We start from the raw sequence: 7,220 nt of genomic DNA, 5'->3' as shown, positions 1-7,220 counted from the left end.
TTGATCATGAAATAAGGCTAATGCCTGGAGCTGCGCCAATTGCAAAAAGACCTTATAGAATGTCCATACCAGAAGCTATTGAGTTGAAGGAACAACTCAAGCAACTGTTAGATCAGGGTTACATCCGGCCTAGCAACTCACCATGGGGAGCTCCAGTACTATTCCAGAAAAAGAAAGATGGGACACTTCGACTATGTATTGATTACCGTGGGTTGAATCAATCAACAGTCAAGAACAAGTATCCTATTCCTAGAATAGATGAGCTTCTTGATCGCCTTCAAGGTGCAAAGATCTTCTCCAAAATTGATCTCAGGTCAGGTTACTATCAAATCAGGATCAAGGATGAAGATATTCCAAAAACGGCCTTCAATACAAGATATGGGCACTTTGAATTCTTGGTTATGTCATTCGGGCTTACAAGTGCACCTGCCACCTTCAATAGATTAATGCAGGATATTTTTAGACCATATCTTGATGACTTCGTGCTTGTCTTCTTCGATGACACTTTAGTTTATTCTAAACAGGAAGAAGATCATGAACCTCAACTTTGGATTGTCCTTGAAACAATGAGGTCTCATAAGCTGTATGCAAAAATGAAGAAGTGTGCATACTTCAAACGTCAGATTGAATATCTAGGATTCATAGTATCATCAGAAGGGATATCAATAGACCCAGCCAAAGTCAGAGATGTGCTTGAATGGCCAATACCAGTATCCGTCATAGAAATACGTAGTTTTCTTGGCTTGACAGGATGGTATAGGGTCTTTATCAAAAACTATGCTTTGATTGCAGCACCTCTTACCGACTTACTAAAGAAGCAGACTTCTATGACATGGTCAACTCCCGAGCAAAATAGCTTCGACCAATTGAAGCAATGTTTGGTATCAGCACCTATTCTAAAACTTCCTAACCTCAATAAGGAGTTCGAGGTAGTAACTGATGCCAGCATTCTTGCCTTGGGGTGTGTACTTATGCAGGAAGGTCATCCAGTGGCATATTCTTCAAGGAAATTGAAGAGTCATGAAAAGAATTATGCCATGCATGATCTGGAGTTATTAGCTGTCATCCATGCTCTAAAGCTTTGGAGACACTACCTGTTGGGTAACAAGTTTACTCTAGTAACCGATCATAAGAGTCTCAAATGGATTTTTACCCAGAACGAGCTCAACATGAGGCAACGTCGATGGATTGAAGTATTGGAGGAGTATGGTTTTGAAATCAAGTATCGACCAGGGAAAGAGAATGTAGTTGCCGATGCACAGTCGCAAGGCATTCCTAAATTCCCTAATCTTGCAGAATCCATCAACGGCCAGATCTCTGGCTACAAAGGTATCTATGCCCAGCAACCCTATACTCGAACTAGCTAGAGAGGAAGCATGCCATGATTTGGCCTACCAAACCATGGTAAAAGAAATAACTACCAAGGAGCAGAATCTGAAGTCACAGGCTAAGTATCGGGAATTTTCCATTGATAATGGACTTGTCTACTACAGAACAAGGCTATGTATACCAACAAGCCAGTCACTTAAGCAGAAGATATTATGGGAAGCTCACGATTCCCCTTTCGCAGGACATCCTGGCTATGCAAAAACTCTTAATGCAGTTAGGAAGAGCTACCATTGGGAGAGGCTCAAAGGTGACGTTCTCAAATATGTCACTGAATGTTTGTCTTGCCAACGTATCAAGGCTGAACATGTCAGGATGCCAGGAAAATTGCAACCACTTGACATTCCCCAAATGAAATGGGAATTCATCAGTATGGATTTTGTGGTGGGCTTACCCCAAGTCCAAGGAGGATACAACTCCATTATGGTTGTAGTTGACATGCTTACTAAGGTTGCACACCTGATTCCAGTAAAGACAAACTATAAAGCCTCCGACATTGCAAGAGTGTTTATCAAGGAGATATTCAAGCTACATGGGTTACTTAGAAGGATCATTAGCGATCGAGATTCTCTTTTCACTTCACACTTCTGGAGAGCTATCTTTGAAGCTATTGGAACTCAGCTCTGTTTTAGCACTGCCTACCATCCCCAAACAGATGGACAAACAGAGCGAGTAAATCAAATCATTGAGGATATGCTTAGGGCTTACTGCTGTCGAGAGCCGAAGAGGTGGATTCAATACCTGCCGTTAGTAGAATTTGCCTACAATGCTTCTTACCAGCAGAGCATCCAAATGACCCCTTTCCAGGCATTGTATGGTCATGATTGTCGAAGTCCCCTAAACTTTTCTGATCCAACCCTAAGAGTTGAAGCTTCAAGACAAATGTTGGAGGACATGGATGACCAAATAAGGTCAATAAGACAAGACATACAAGCAGCCAAAGATAGACAAAAGGCATATGCAGATTTGAAACGCCAAGAGAGGGTCTTCGGAGAAGGAGACATGGTCTTCATTCGTGTACGCCCTAAAAGGAGTTCTCTATCTCTAGGGGAATGCAAGAAGCTAAGTCCAAGGTATTGTGGGCCGTATAAAATCCTCAAATGCCTGGGACCCAATGCTTATAAATTGCAACTTCCGGATAACCTAAAAGTTCACAATGTATTCCATATTAGTCTCTTAAAAAAATATGTGCCCAACCCTAATCATGTACTCAATGACCAACAAATTGTAATGCCTAATCAAGGAGTCCTTGAACTAAGATCGGATAAGATTTTAGATGTTAGGGAGAGACAGTTGAGATCTAGAACCTTGAAAGAATGCCTCGTCCAGTGGAAAGATTATCCCAAAGAGGATGCTACCTGGATGGATGAAAGCTCTCTCAATCTTCAATATCCCCAGTTTATCTCGAGATGAGGACATCTCGATTCTTCTAAGGGGGAGAGAATGTAATATTCCCACCCGTGAATATTGACTTCCCGCACACTGCGTAAACCTTGTGCAAAGGTTATCCCACATATTGGATTTACCGGCAGTATAATGTGTAACCTGCACGTGAGAAATCGAGACCATCCGCATTGGCAAAGCAAGCCGAAGGTTCAAAACCGAAATTCACGCGTAAACACCCTCTTGGGAGGGGCAAAATAGTTATTATTAAAGCAAAATTTTTTATTCTTATCCCTTTTCCCCAGCCAATGCACGGCTGGAGAAGAGGGAGTGTGGGGGGATGGGACATGGAAGAGTCGTGGCCTGCATGGGAGGGGGGGAACCCATGCAAGGGGCCACGTGGTGGAGGCCTTCTCTCCCCCCCCATGCCTATATAAACACCCGCTACGTGCTAAGGAGGGAGAGGCTGGGATACACGTCGCCGTGCGGAGGGGAGGATCAGACGAAGGAAGAGGGAAGGCTGCATGCTAGAGGATCAGACGAACGGGTGAGGAGGTTGCCGCTCTGGGAAACAAAAGCCACGGGAGGGACAAGGCTCGATCGGAGTGGGGGGGCCGAATGCTGCCAAGGGGCATGATCAAAGAGAGAGGCTGCCACACTGTGAGAAGGACGCCACCTACCGTGTTGTAGCTGCCATAGTTGGCCGCCCTGCTGCACCCAGCGCCGGCTGCCACCCATGCTCCTTGCCATCAGCGCCATTAATCGTTACCTTTCCCTCGTCTTCAATATTTTCCTCTCCCCAATCATTGGGGCCCCTTCCACATCGATTCTGTTCAGTCAAGAAGCTTCTAAGGATAAGGGACATAGGCCTTATTCCTATGTTCCCTTCCTAGATTTTAAACCCGGGTTCATAAAGCTCCTATTCCTTCACGCGAGGAGGAGGTATCGACCTACAGTTAGTTTCGGAGAGCGAGAGTAAGGCTAGAGGGAACCCACAGAGTCTATAATCACGTCTACAATGGCTCCCAAGAAGACACAAGGCGCACCTGCGGGAGGTTCTTCCCCGGACTTACACGTGGATATCACCGCGGATCCACAAATCCAGGTTCCGTAAATATATTTCCACATGAAGAGATGTTTTAAATACGCTTAACTCCATAGGGAAATTCATACTACGTTATCATTAATTCGTGGGTAGTGATAATAGTACATTCGATAATTATAGATAAAGGATCCGTGCATATCATGCATCTACAAAGTTATGAATGAAAAGCACTTATTCTCCCTATGAACTTAGTTGCAAACTGTCTTGTCGTGCATTTTCAAAGTGAAAGCCACATATGGCCTAGGGTAAAAGGGGAAATTGTTAAAGTGCATTGGTCATGTAGGAAAGGAGTATTTTGCATTTAGTCAATAACTCCCTTCGTTATGATTCGCGTGAGGGATTTATTAACTTCTGTTTCACGGCACGATAAAGAACCCCGATCTTATAAGTTGCATGGAAAATGATGCTTGCAAATAGATTAAATCGACTCTTGCCTTAGTATTGCATGAACTTCACTCACGATGTTGTTGTATCTAAGGGTCGCACTTTTACTTTCGCAAACTTCATTTCATCATGTAACATTTAGGAATGATTGCATGGCTTATAAAAGCAGGAAATGCAAATATTTAGACACAAGGTTGTAGGTATCCCTTGACCTAAATCCTAGTAAGCCCTATGTAGATTACTCTTCAAATTATCTTGCCTTTTGACTTTAACTAAAAGGAAGGGATAGGACTACTGCGGATCTTATGGCATGTGAAAGCAATGTATTACAGGTTTACATGTATTGTAGCATTTTGCAACTATTTTCCTACTTTAGATAAAGTATATCATCTCTAGGAAAGAATTGTCCTTGTCAAAGACAAGTAGGTCAATTTACCCAAGTCATTTGTAGTATCACGACTGCTAGGGTTTCGTATAGGCATAGCTAGCCGATTCAATAAAAACCTCAAATACTAGCTAGGGCTTGGCACGTTAGAGATGTGGTCAAGTAACGTAATTGGACACCAAGTCGAAGTCCTCAAACCCAAAGGTCCTACCCACCTTCCCGGAGAAATTGAGCCAATGGGACACGCACGCAAATAATGATCTAGGGTTTCTACCCTAAGGACCATTCGACCTAGTGCTAGAACTTGGTTTGAGTTGGAATCCCTAGGACCGAACGTTGTCGGTCTAGTGCAATTAGGATTGGGTGAGTGAGAAGAAGCCCCAAAACCCTACTGCGAGTCTAATCATAATTCTTGACCAGAAAACACCATTCAAAGGTGAAATGATCTCTTGGAATGGAGGCGACACTTGTGCAACAAGTTGCAACGTCGCATAGCCTTGTGGTTCGATCACAAGAAAGTTTTGCCAATCCTTGGAATGAGGTTGGCAGGTTCTTGCGCAAGTTTAACTTGAAAAGGGATGGTTAGTCATCCTGTTACATCACCATCATTAGGGAAAATTTGCCAAGTAAGGGAAGTTAGGTAATTGCTCGGACGCAAATGATTAATCAATAAATTAAAGCGACATGGCCGCCGGGATTTACTATTAATAAAACCTAAGGTATTGGTTAAGTTGGGTTAACAGGGTATGACCCTAACCCAAGGACGATAGGAATCTTGCCAAGTTGCAATTGATTCCGGATCGAATGCGGGATGCATTCGGAGAGAAGGAGTCACTCCTTAACAGTTTGCCAACTAAACGACCACTGGAATTGATTGTGCTTGTAACAGTTTAGAAAGCACTGTTTGCATTGTTTGTTCAAGGAACTAAAGGATGAAAAGATATATAAATGCTTCAGGTTGAAGGCCTGAAGGGAGGGGCAGCTTCAGTTACCCCCAACTACCTGCCTGACCCTAACCAAGGGGGTTGTTGACCGCGCCGGGAACGTGGACCGAACCCGCCGCGAGAGGTCTTTCTGTTGAGCTCTACTTGGAGCAGGAGGATGCTTGGGTGCCAGTGGGGGCTCTGGCCGTAAATCCCTCGCCTTCCGGGTCCTGCACAAGAGGCTAACGTGACTCGGGATTGGATCTCGAGTCCCGCATACTAGTCTATGGGCAGAAGCTTGGAATAGTGATCCCTAGCGGATTACTGGATAAGCCTTCGGGCGGATTATAGACAAGCCTACGGGCAGAACTCCTTGTATTTCAAAGATAAAAGGATGAAATAATAATAAAGAAGTTGTTTGATATTGTTTTCTATGTCACGTGATAAGATTACGTGAAGGAACCAGTGCTTAACAGGGTTAATTAAAGAAGTTGTTTGTTATATGTCAAATTAATGTGTTAGGTAATTACATAACTAAAACAAACCGAGGAAAGTGCGGAGGATGGACCATGGGTCCGTCCTATGGATGGGTGGTCCCCGTTAGCCGGGAACTTTTCTCAAAAGTCTTGAAAACAACAGGATGATCATCATCATCAAAACAAATAACGAGAATGATGACCTAGAGATATATCTTACCCAATTTACGCTGTTTTAGGGGAACGGAATGGGACTATGCCTTATGGCAGAGAGGTTGAGCATTGCATCCCTCTCGTTTCCCATTCTCCTTGAACCAAGTGCAGCGTGAATCCGCTTCGGACCTGGCGTTTCTGCGTAAAGTAGTTCGCTCGGGTCTGACGCTAGTTGCTGCTAGTTAATGACCAAACAGGAAAACCCAAATTCCGGTCGATCCTAAGTGAAAACGGCCAGGATACTTCCGCTACGTGGCAGACACGGAAAGACCTAGATTGCAAAACCCGTAACATTCCGTAGGAGTGCCAGGCGGAGTTTTCTAGACATCCTTTCCGATGGACTGCTAAGACGTGTCCTGGATGATTCTAGTGGACACGTTACAGCTACTCCTTCAGATACTTTGCCAGGTATGCCAACTCCACATTCTTTGTTGACAATGAAATATTTAGTGCATGGTAAAGAAATGATTATTTAGTCGAATGATGAATCGCATATTTTTGAAATATGAGCATTGTGTTATAGTATTCTTTGATGATATCGTGGTATTCAGTAAAAATGAGAATGAGAATTATGAACATTTGTCTTTAGTTTTTAAGTTATTGAAAGATAATCAATTGTATGCTAATCCGGAAAAGAGTGAATTCTTTCAAACAGAAATTGAATATCTAGGTCATATTGTTTCATTAAAAGGCATTAATGTTGACCCTAAAAAGATAGAAGCAATTTTAAATTGGCCCATACCCAAAAATGTGCATGAGTTACGTTCTTTTCTAGGTCTTTCTAGTTTTTACAGAAAGTTTGTGCGAAATTTCTCATTACTTACATTACCTTTGACTAAACTTTTAAGGAAGGGTATTGTGTATAACTGGATTGATAATCAACAAAAATCTTTTGATTTATTGAAACATATATTAACCCATGCTCCTGTATTACAACTACTTGATTTCAATAGACCATTCTTTTT

The sequence above is a fragment of the Lygodium microphyllum genome, chromosome 29 (genome assembly GCF_053477565.2).
Source record: "Lygodium microphyllum isolate KBCC chromosome 29, Lygodium_microphyllum_v1.1.10, whole genome shotgun sequence".
Lineage (NCBI taxonomy): Eukaryota > Viridiplantae > Streptophyta > Polypodiopsida > Schizaeales > Lygodiaceae > Lygodium > Lygodium microphyllum.
This window is presented reverse-complemented; position numbering follows the sequence as displayed.